Here is a 12,490-nt window from a genome sequence, read left to right as displayed (position 1 = left end):
TTTAGCCATTTTAGTAATAACAATACTTTACAGACACCGATGGAAATTAAGATATTGGTATTATATAGCTAAACGTCATTATTTCCAAGGATACAATGGGCTTCCACGCGAAAAGCGTTACCGCTTTGATGCGTTTATTTCTTATGCAGATGAAGATAGAGTTTTTGTAACAAAAAATGTTCAAGCAAAGTTAGAGGAGGAAGCATGTTTAAGACTTTGCATCCATCATCGAGATTTTATACCCGGATGTGATATTGCAGATAATATCATTAATGCTATACACCAAAGCCGAAAGGTTGTGTTTATCATCACAGAGGCTTTTTAAAAATCTGAATGGTGTATGTATGAAATACACATGGCTCATACAGAAAACGTGATGTCGCGACAAGGCACAAATATGTTAATACTTGTCTTTAAGGAAGAAATACTACGATATCGAATTCCAAATAAGATACTACAAATTGTACAAGAGGAAGTTTACATAGATTTTCCCGATGATATTGAAGATAAAGAAATATTTTTGACTCATCTTACTGATTCCTTATTATAAGGGACACCAGTAAATATTTACTGCTAATTCTAATATGACGTGCTCCTTTCGCTTTTGTAAACAACAGCGTGATAAAATTCTAGATATATCTATACTTAGCGCAGACTCAGTGATGTACATATTAATTTACCTCCCATGTAAATCCACATGTATCGTAACCTATGTGCAAACACTATGAAGATTTCGTTATGTGTTCAAATGGAAATTAAAAAAGAAACTACGAAACTGTTACTGCTATTCTAATGCATAACAAAAAGAGTTAATGCATAAGAACTTAAAAAATGTATAAAATCAAAATAAAATAAAATGCCGCGAAATTTCATGAATGATCTTTGCGCATTAACGTCCTGTCAAAACATGACGTCATACGAATGAAAACTCTCAAGCTGAAGATTATTCCAGTACGTGTACGCTCTAAATTTGGATAATATTGCACTAAAATGGAGTTTTCAGGTAGTTGTTTCATTTTCTATTCTTTTGTATCATTCGCACATTCATGAATTTCAGCAAGTCAACATGGCGGCTCACTCCTTAGTTACGACATATCAACTGTGGATTTGACAGTAAATAATAGCCAACGAAAAAAAATGTTTGGGTTAAGAATTTTATGGATTGAACACATTTTTTCTAGTGATTATTTAAGAAATAATTCATGCAAGCCTTAGATTTATTTGAAATTTGTAGCTTTTATCTTACAGGGGGTAAAATAGAACAGCCATACACACGGCATTCTTACCTTCGCTTCAGTTTTTCAAATTACCGTATTTGTCCTATTGTAATCGAAATAGTTCATGCAAGCCCTAGATTTGTTATCCTTTCACATGGCCTGGGCCGTTATATTCGTTTATTTTATCGCTCACTAACGCTCGAGATAAAATTCGAAAATAACGGCCCAGGTCATGTGAAAATTTCCAACAAATCTATGGCTTGCATGAACTATTTCTTAATTGACATACCTGTACATGTCACACATATGAGGCACGAACGTGTAAAGTGATTGCTCTAGGAAAGTTTTTTTTGTTAAATATCTATGCAAAATTATATGATATTTTTATTTTTATTTTGCTCCATCTTTATTGAATGTGATTTCACCAGAATATTCTACTGATTATCACAGTTATTTTTTTTCAGAAAGCAAGACCACATCTTTTTTCCAACTCATATCCATCCCTTATAAAAGATCTATCAAATCCAATCATTTCAAAAAGCGATAAAATGATAATTTTCCTGCATTATAAAGAGGTTATTACGACAATTAGATATTTTGTTTATCTAAGGTTAGGTAAAATTGGCATACTATTTTACCCTTTAACTCATACTTGGTCAATAGCATTGTTTCTTTTTTATCAGGCATCGAGGTGTCATCCCTTTTCCCCAGTAGTAATTACTTTGGTACTGGGAAATCTTACCTGCATATCAAAACATATGGAAAAAAATCATGTGCATATATTATGTATAGCTCCTTCCATACCACTATTTTCAGAGTGTTCTACATAGTCGTTAGCATGGAACAATTTCTCGAAATATACTTTTTTCCCATAATTTAGTGGTCTACTAGCACGTTCGTCTGTTCATTGCCACGGAAACTTTCAATATAAACATTCTAACCAGATACGGTTTCATTAACTATTGATAAGGGAAATTTACTTTCGCAACGATTTTCGGCCGTTTTTTTTTTTTTTTAAGCAATATAAACAAAAAAGATCGGAACCCCTAACATGCCTTCATAAGAAAATAAGACCAACAACGTGCGAGTTAGATATAGCACAAAATTGTATAGTGTTTACGTTATGTTTTTTAAGAGTGAAATAGTTTGTGAATATGTTTTCCTAGTCATTGAAAAATGACATATTCACACGGATTTCCCGTTATGTAACTAATAAATGTAGACATTTCTTTGTTATTAAACATGCTTTACTTGAAGTTTGGTTCATTAATTATCCACATTCGTAATGCCTGTTGGGAATATATGTTTGCATACTGATATGTACTGATAGTAATGCAACTTCATACAAAATATCATTGATCTATCACAAGTAGTTCCTATCAAGCTGACTTAAGCAGAAAAACTGAACATTAAAAATTGCTAATTAATTCAAAGTCAGTGGACCATGTCCTAGGGGGCAGGGCCTCGAAATAGTCATCAAACTGATATGTACTGAAAGTAGCTCCTATCAAACTAACTTAAGCAGAAAACTTAACAATTGTTGACCCATGAGCCGGAGCCGGAGCCGGAGCCGTCGTCGTCGCCAGAAAAGCTATCCCTATGTGTCGCTTTCCGCGACTTTCGTCACAGGTGAGACAAAAACAATGTTTTCCATTCGTTTGATTTGTTGAGCTTTTGATTTTGCCATTTGATAAGGGACTTTCCGTTTTGAATTTTGCTTGGAATTTCTTTTTTTTTTTTTTTTTTTCTACTTTTTACAAGTCATTCGATTCTTGCATGTCGTTTTGTAGTAAAATGAACTAAGTGATTGTATTTCCTTTGAGGACTAACTTTGCCATTGCATTGCACCTGTTTTTTTTTACCATTTGATTTGAATCGCTGCTTAAAGATAAATATTATATATCTAATGTTTGATTTTTCAGATTTTATGGACATCCCTTTTTTTAGATTTATCTCCGAGTTCGGTATTTTTGGTATTACTTTTTTATATAAATACATCAATGCACTCAACAAGACACAATTTGAAACTAGATGTGTTCAACAATATGCAGATACAATGTATTCTGTAAACAATCAAGACTTATCTCAATATGCAAAATTCATTCTTGCTAAATCAAAATTTTAAACTGAATCTGATTGCGTCTTTTCTACACAATGATAATAGAATTTCCCACCAATCTTTTTACAACATTTATGATTTTTTTACGAAATGATTTTTCATTTTGTGTTGCAAAATTTCCTTTTCTAGATGGTAATGTTTCGTTAGATTCTGTTTATGAGGTGTACACTTTTCAATTAGTTTGATTTGCGCGTGTTTGCAGTTACGTTCAGTATTTCAATGGACGTAATTTTCATTTTAAAAAATCATTATGTTGATTCCATTGATGATGCACGTTCTGTTCCCGGTGGTATCACCAGCCATGTGGTGAACAATTCTTTTCTGACATGCAATATCATTGATGCAATCATTTTTTTTAAATTTCCAGTTATAAGTATGCGATTTAAACGTTTCTCACGGTAGGCACAGATATTGACTGTTCGTAAATGTTTGAATCATTTGAAACGCTAATGTTTTTTTTACTGCACCAAACAACACAATATTCCTGTAATATTTGAACACATGCACAATAGTTGGAGTGTTGTAGTTTTCATTGCGGCAGTGAGGCAAACAATTCACTAATTATTAACGTATATCTGGAGTGAAAATCATTTGTTTATGAACCATAGAGTGTCACATTGTTAGTACTCACTTTTTATTGGTTGTTTGTGCGTTGGTTTACTATTGTAACATAAATTCTAAAATTATCTGATAGTTATTCCGATTCCCAGATCACTGTATTGTTCGAATTGAATAACAAGATCTTTACCTATAAGAAAGATGTACTTGATAATAAGGTCGATTAATGCATATCTCAAAACTACAGAACAGAAATGCATTCTAGAACAATCTTTTGCTTTTCAAACTGATATAATTATCCATCTTATGAAATGTGTTAGAAAACATTTAAATGAATCTCTTTCTACTAAAAACGTACCGAGGGTCGATATCCAATACTATCTGGCCGAATTTTGATATTCTAATAAACATGCATTGTGATTGGTAAATTGATAATCCCTGAACAAATTCTTTTATTGAGATAAAAATTGGATAACATTCATCCACCATCTCCTCTTGGTACCTAATACTTGAAGGTTTTAATGTGAACAAAATATAGTAAAAGGTCAGTTTTTTTCTCATTGACCCATGTTATAAAAGTTAAAACAACCTTTTTTTTCGAAACTAAAAATAGTACGCACCAAAGCAAAAGATTTACCCCATATACGTAATCACTGATGACAATCACTGATGACAAAATTGAAATTTTAGATGTCGTGATCCTCTCATGATTTGTTTTTTTTTTTTATCTTTTAGGGACTTATCATTTTTTACCTGGGAAAGGGGGGGGGGGGGGGGGGGGGGGGGGGGGTAGCAGGTCATTTTGAAATCAAACATATAAAATTTTCTTGATCCCCCCATAATATTTCACTATTCTTATTTTATCCCCCCCCCCCCCTTCCCCCTTAAACATGCTAAAATTTTAACATGCAAAACACATACTATTGATACACATGATATGTAGGATATACTTGAAGATTAAAAAGTTCCCAAATGTTTCATTAGAGATAAAATTGATCCCGCCACTTTGAATTTCTAAAAAAATTTGAACCCCCCTTTTCCACTTACAGAAAAAACTAGACCCCATCTACATTTTCACCAGCCCCCCTCCCCCCCCCCCCCCTTTCCCAGGTAAAAAATGATAAGTCCCTTAAATTCATCTGAGCTTTTATCCCTTTATTCTCTTTTCAAGACTCTATATGAATCAACAAAAAGTGGCATTCCCTGGATATTGTCGTTATTATTACATGTAATGCGCATTCGTAACGATAGTTCAAACTATTTTTAGATTTGAAATGCAATTAAAGAACACAAAAAACAACAGAAAGATGATAAGTGAATCACTGCAGTCCTCTTGTGAGAATTATAATGACGAAAAAGGTATAACAAAAATACCGAACACCAAGGCAGAAAAGGGGATTTCCATTAAAACTTACGAAATCAAACGCTATCAATCAACGGATGAAACTCACATTTTTCTAAATGTTGGTAACAGAAATATAAATAAGTGGAAGTCCCAGCAGCGATCGATTTCACAAAAATGACATACGAGAAAAAATAATCCTAAGTCATGAACATTTCAGTATAAAAGAGAGGCGAAAGATACCAGAGGGACATTCAAACTCATAAGTCGAAAATAAACTGACAACGTCATGGCTAAAAAAGAAACAGACAAACAATAGTACACAAAACACAACATAGAAAACTAAAGGCTGAGCAACACGAACCCCACCAAAAACTGGGGGTGATCTCAGGTGCTCCGGAAGGGTAAGCAGATTCTGCTCCACATGTGGCACCCGTCGTGTTGCTCAAGTTAGTACAAACCCAGTAATAAGTCTAATTCGGTAGGTCACATTCGGGAAAAGGGTGACGGAATTGTGGTTACGACATAAGGAATATATCCGCTATCATCTGTGAAACGGATATTCCATAACGGTCAACCAACTCGTGATGATGGCGTCCGTAAAACTTACGAAGGGATGATTTCAACTTCACCACTTGGAACTCTTGGTTTAATAGATTCTTTGTGAGCAGCAACCCTCTATCAAGGAAATCATGATAGGAAATACAAGCCCTGGAATATCGTATCAACTGGGAGATATATACTCCGTATGCAGGAGCTGCTGGAATATTGCTACATTGAAACGGAAAGTTGACAATTGGGAAGCTGAAATCATCTCTTTTGTCGTAAAGTTTTGTTTTCAACTGACCCTCATTGTCAATTTCTAGATGTAAGTCAAGATATGAGGCAGACTTAACTGTATCTGTTGTATCTTTTATCTGAAGTTCGATATATATATATATATATATATATATATAAGTAACGATCAATTTTTGTCGTAAGATTTGTTGTGGAAAGAACCTCTGATTCTCAATATTTAACTGATAGATAGAAAGTTATATGGGAATAGCAACGGTTTGTTCACTTGTAGTTCAAATCAAATCCTGCATAACATGTTGACATACAAATACAAAAGATAATTTGGATAACAGCTTTGAAGAACTAAACATCTGTAAAACTGTGAAGATACAACACTATAACAATATTTTTCTCTGAACTTCCGGTCTCCAACTAGATGAATAGGCTACATTATAATGCTAGGGGAAGTGTGGAGATAGAACAGTATTGTTCTAAAAAAAAAGTCGTAGAACGTATAAATTGTTGCACCTTGCTCTCATATATGCTAGTTATCTATCATATAGCTATCTTTATTTTCACTAAACGTAGCCATAGATCAATAGGAGACTTAATCGACGACTGATGCTGGTAATTATGACAACACAGACAAGAAAGATGGAGTAACTTTCACTGCACTACCCCAAAGGGAGTTTTATAAAAAAAAATGTTTTAAAACATTGTGTTCCTTAAAATTAGGATAAAAAGATTTTTTCATAAAGATCTTCACATGTTTAGGTCTACGACATCATTGTTTCTGTTGAAGGTAAATCCAGAAAAGCTCGTCGGACGCACAAGTTAATGGTGTTATTTTCATTTAAATGACCCTCAAAATATAAAATATGAAAAAGAAAATGAGGTGGCGTTATATTTTGTTTGTATCTAATAAATGACAATTTTATTAACATTTTAATAAGAAAAATAACACAAATTAAGGGGTTCTTTTAAAAAAAAATGTTTTACACAAGAGAGCATCCGTGATTGCCATCGAATTTGAGGGGACCTGAAAGTAAATCACAGGATGCCCCCAACGTTGTTCCTTTTTTGTTGGAAAATTCGAGATCCGTAACTGCTATGAGATATGTTTATGTTACTAGCTAAGAAAGCTGTCAATACACAAACTAAATGATGTTCACGTCTACCGGAAAATCAAAATGAGAATATATTCTGCTTGAAAACTGACTAATACGCTCTTATTTTCATGCCTATTTTGTACATAATATTATTGATCTCTAATGTAGTTCATACACTTAACAACGTGTAATATTGTTCTTTCATTTGTCTTTGTTCTATTATTAATATTACTTTTACTGTTTGGTTTGTTTTCTGTGATATCCATATGACGTGGCTAGGTACTTATACATCCCGTCAATGTGTTTGTATTATCTTTAATTTTTACTGGTGTGTTTTGTATATGCGACTTTTTGTGTTTCTGTGGTTCTTTTAACGTGACTCTGTACTTTAAAAGATCCCGTCATTATGTTATTGTTCTATTATATGTCATTATGTTATTGTTCTATTATAAATTTGAAAATACTTTGAACGACAAACGACAAATTTATTTTACTCGCGTAGTGGTATTTACCATATGTGGATTCTTAAGGGTTCTGAAGAACTTCTGGACAATTATAAATCTCGGTCTATTTCTGAAATTAATTCTAACATAACTTTTGATTTTTTAACCCTGTATACCAACATTCCCCATGTGAAATTATAAAATTGTTTTGAATAGACATTGAATGACAAACTTTTTTCTTATGTGACGTTTACATTTTCTGACGTCAGACACGCGAAGCAATGAATGTGGGTCTTAATTTGATAGATGCTTTTGTGCTTTTTTTGTAAATAATTGTTTGTTTTGATATTGTAACACAGTGATGACTGCTGTACCCATATTTTGACTATTTTATTTATAATGTCTGTTTTGTTCACGCATCGTTGTAAATATAACGAAATTTGATAAGACTGTCGTACAAGTGAGAGGTTTAGCGCTATAAAACCAGGTTCAATCCACCATTTTCTACATTTGAAAATGCCTGTACCAAGTCAGGAATATGACAGTTGTTGTCCATTCGTTTGATGTGTTTTGTCATTTGATTTTGCCATGTGATTAGGGACTTTCCGATTGAATTTTCCTCGGAGTTCAGTATTTTTGTGATTTTACTTTTTTCTATTCAGTTGTATTTTATCATCCAGCATCCAGTCCCATTTACCTCTATTTGTAATGAAATTTTTAACGGATTATCAGACGTTGAAAAAATTGTCTAGTTTTGGCGTTCATGTCTATATTAGCACTTAATAAAAACTTCTCTCATAGCATTGGTTGAACAAAAACCTTTAAAAGGGTGACAGCGTTCAAAATTCAGAAAAATGTACTAAAAAGACAAATTTTCGACCAAATGAGACGGGAAACGAGGATTCGCCTCTGATGTATAGATATGGTTGAATTATTTGACAGATAGATAACGTAAAGCAAACACAAATCAATCAGTTAACAATGTATTGATAGATATGAATACTATTAAGTATTAAAGTAAGATTGTCTTATTTTAACAGCTATCTTACTCTCCATTCTAACCTGTTATACAATGTGCGTGTATTATAATTATCACAATCCCTAATTTTAAGTTGTATGGTTTGCAACTGACCAACAAAGAATCTATAGAGGGTTAGTAAAATCCATAGGCAGTGAGGGCAAGTTTTGTTAAATTTGGCCTAGTAGTTTCAGAGATGATCTTTGTAAAAAGTTAACGAATGAAGGACGACGACGGACGCCGATGGACGCAAAATAATGGTAGCGTCTATTCTACTATTAGCAATTATTGTTTTTTTGCCATGGCATTTTCAGTTTGATTTCGACTTACGAGTTTGAATATCCCTTTGGTATCTTTCCCCTCTCTTTTGCTAATGAGTAGTACAAATTCGTTGACAAGTTGAACTTGGTAATAAGTACTAATAAATAAGAGGCTCTCAAGAGCCTGAATCGCTCACCTGTAATTTTTTGCTTAAATCTTTCATCAATGATTATTTTTACTTTTTAATATATATTAATTAGTGGCTTAAAAATTCAATTGAGATGTTCTTTGTATCTGTCATATTTTCTTCAAAAGCAAAGAAATACATTTTACCCCTATGTTCCATTTTAGCCATAGTGGATATGTTTCTTGACGTACAAGAAAATAAAATACAAAAATTTATACAAGATACTCTGAAACTCATTCAGCCCAAGTGTGGCTGAAATTGATTCAGCAGTTTCAAAGGAGAAGATTTTTTAAAGTAAGCAAACTAGATGAACAAATTGTGAAAAATTGTCTTTAAAGTGCAATAACTCCTTAAGGACACATTTGACAATTTTGGTCATATTAACTTATTTGTAGATCTTACTTTGCTGAACATTTTTGCTGTCACAATTTATCTTTATCATTAATTATATTCAAGATAATAACCAAAAACTGCAAAATTCCTTAAAATTACCAATTTAGTGGCAGCAACCCAACAATGGACTGTTAGATTCGTCTGAAAATTTACTGGCTGCCGGAACTTGGCCTAATAAACATTTTAATCTCTCATCAGATTTGCTCTAATTGCTTAAATGTTTGGATATATTAGCCAAAAACTGCATTTTACCCCTATGTTAAATTTTAGCCATGGCGGCCATGTTTTTTGACGAAACAGAAAATAAAACACAATCTTTATTCTAGATACCCCAAGGATCATTCAGCTTAAGTTTATTTGGAATTGGTTCAGTAGTTTCAGAGGAGAAGATTTTTTAAAGTTAGAAAACATGATAAACAAATTGTGTAAAATTGTCCTCAAAGGGCAATACTCCTTAAGGGGTCAATTGACAATTTTGGTCATATAAAACTTATTTGTATATCTTACTTTGCTGAACATATTTGCTGTTTACAGTTTATCTTTATCATTACTACTATTCAAGATAATAACCAAAAACTGCAAAATTTCCATAAAATTACCAATTTAGTGGCAGCAACCCAACAATGTGTTCTTAGATTCATCTGAAAATTTCAGTGCTGATCGAACTTCACCTAATGAACACTTTAACCCCATGTCAGATTTGTTCTTACTCCTTTGGTTTTTTAGATATAAGCAAAAAACTGCATTTTACCCCTATGTTCTATTTTGAGCCATGATGGCCATGTTTTTTGACGAAACAGAAAATAAAACACAAATTTTATTCTAGATACCCTACGAATCATTCAGCTTAAGTTTGGTTGGAATTGGTTCAGTGGTTTCAGAGGAGAAGATTTTTTAAAGTTAGAAAACATGATAAACAAATTGTGTAAAATTGTCCTTAAAGGGCAATAACTCCTTAAGGGGTCAATTGACAATTTTGGTCATATAAACTTATTTGTAGATCTTACATTGCTGAACATATTTGCTGTTTTCCGTTTATCTTTATCATTAATACTATTTAAGATAACCAAAAACTCCAAAATTTCCTTAAAATTACTAATTTAGTGGCAGCAACCCAACAATGGGTTATTAGATTCATCTGAAAATTTCAGGGCTTATAGAACTTTACCTTATGAACACTTTTTACCCATGTCAGATTTGCTCTAACTGCTTTGGTTTTTGAGATATAAGCCAAAAACTGCATTTTACCCCTATGTTCTATTTTTAGCCATGGCGGCCATGTTTTTTTACGAAACAGAAAATAAAACACAAAGTTTATTCTAGATACCCTAAGGATCATTCAGCTTAAGTTTGGTTGGAATTGGTTCAGTGGTTTCAGAGAAGATGTTTGAAATAGTTTACACCAGACGGACGACGACGACGACAGACGACGACGGACGACGACGGACGCCAAGTGATGGCTAAAGCTCACAGTTCCTTCGGAATGGTGAGCTCAAAATACGAGGGCTCTCTAAATTAGAACTGCACATTTTACAGTGTTGATTTTGTTGATTGAAAAAGCTTCAAATCAAGTATAATGTATCTTAATTTGTTAAGACAAGGGCGGATGGGGTATTACTACTCTGACTCAGGTATTGGATACCCGTATAGGGTTTTGATCTGTAATTTTAACGATTGTTACCCTTTCCTGATTATGACTGTTTGACTGAGTGTAAACTCACAAGCTGGGTGATGCCCCTACTGTGTCGACGCACCAGTTCTCGCTCATTTTGAAGTTCATGCGATTCCTAAGTTCTGTTTGCTCCCTTGGTTTGTCTCATCCCCATGGATTTAAGAGATTTAAAAATCGGTAAATTACTGTCGCTTTAATTAACATGACCATTAAAAGATTGCGTTTGTCATACATTCGTTTACAGTCATCTATATTCGTTAATTTCTTGAAAATATTGCACATAAAACTTTTTTCAACTCTCCTTAACATCAAACCGAACTAGCAATCATTGGCCAACGATAAAAACTAACCAAAACAATTAACTGCAAGTAGTAACTTGTATTTTCGAAACGTACGCTTACTTTCCTATCGAGATTATTGCATTTATTTCGCTTTATCAAATATAATGTGGACATTTCAACAATTCAACAATATGTATACAGGCAATGTGTGTGTAAACGACAGAGTGGGAGGAGCCTTTATCATATATAAGGGTTCAATTTACTCCCTGTTAACAAAAAATTGAATTTGTTTAATCCTGCTTTCATTTTTTTGTGGTGTCAAAGGAAATATCTGCATTTCTACAAAGTTTGAAGTTTGTGTTTTTAGATTAACAAGAACGATTTATTTTCCAATTTCTAATTACGTGAAAATCATTTGTGATTATTCATGTAACTGTGTTATAGCAATAAAACAACTAAAATTCTGCAAAACTGTTCTTTTTAATAAGACTTAGTAATCATTTTAACTGTTAAAATGTTTTCGATCGATTGTCTCACTGATTCCAATTTTCGTTAAAACTATCCACTTTCATCCATGTCCATTTACGTCGTTTTTCTTTCCTGTGTCCGTAGTGTCGTAGTACAGCGTTTTGCTAAAATATAAATATTCAATGTAACTTATCGTAAAAAAAGTAACGATAATAACTCGTCCGTGTACAGCCTCGGATATAGCGTAACATCGACAATATTTAGGCCTTTTACGGTGTAGCTGCCAATCAAACAGACGACAAGGGTGTAGTCGTTTTCTAGTTTGAAATTTGCATATGATATGGAAATAAACCTGAATAAATAAAAATAAACGTGCCAGACATTTTTTTATGTAAATATTCGGACTAAAGGGACAATCATTTGATTTTCTAGGGAAGGAGGATTTTGAAAATTAATATCCTGGTAAGATATGAAATTTAAATAACCTTTCTTTAGATAGGATGAAAATAAATTTTCTGTGACACAAAATGCAGGAAACAGTTATGTACAATGAAGAAAATAAATTTTCGCACAGGAAAGTCGAGGAAAAAAGTAAGCATGCCTAGCAATAGATGAAAATGAAGTCAAAACGCCAAAAAACCTCCG

At 33.1% G+C, this 12,490-nt stretch overlaps 1 protein-coding gene across 3 annotated transcripts in view; it reads right to left on the bottom strand.

The window, feature by feature from the left end:
• Positions 1–11,838: 11,838 nt before the first annotated feature.
• Positions 11,839–12,490, bottom strand: part of LOC127730676 (integrin alpha-4-like) — a 50,449-nt gene continuing 49,797 nt past the window's right edge. For all 3 annotated transcript variants that reach the window (XM_052239191.1, XM_052239189.1, XM_052239190.1), the window contains one exon: positions 11,839–12,009. The gene's annotated coding sequence lies outside the window, so the exon portion shown is untranslated. The remainder of the gene's footprint in view (positions 12,010–12,490) is intronic.

This window comes from Mytilus californianus, unplaced genomic scaffold, assembly GCF_021869535.1.
Source record: "Mytilus californianus isolate M0D057914Y unplaced genomic scaffold, xbMytCali1.0.p SCAF_2, whole genome shotgun sequence".
Classification (NCBI taxonomy): domain Eukaryota; kingdom Metazoa; phylum Mollusca; class Bivalvia; order Mytilida; family Mytilidae; genus Mytilus; species Mytilus californianus.
Note: the sequence above shows the minus strand (reverse complement) of the source record. Positions and strands in the feature narration are given on the sequence as shown.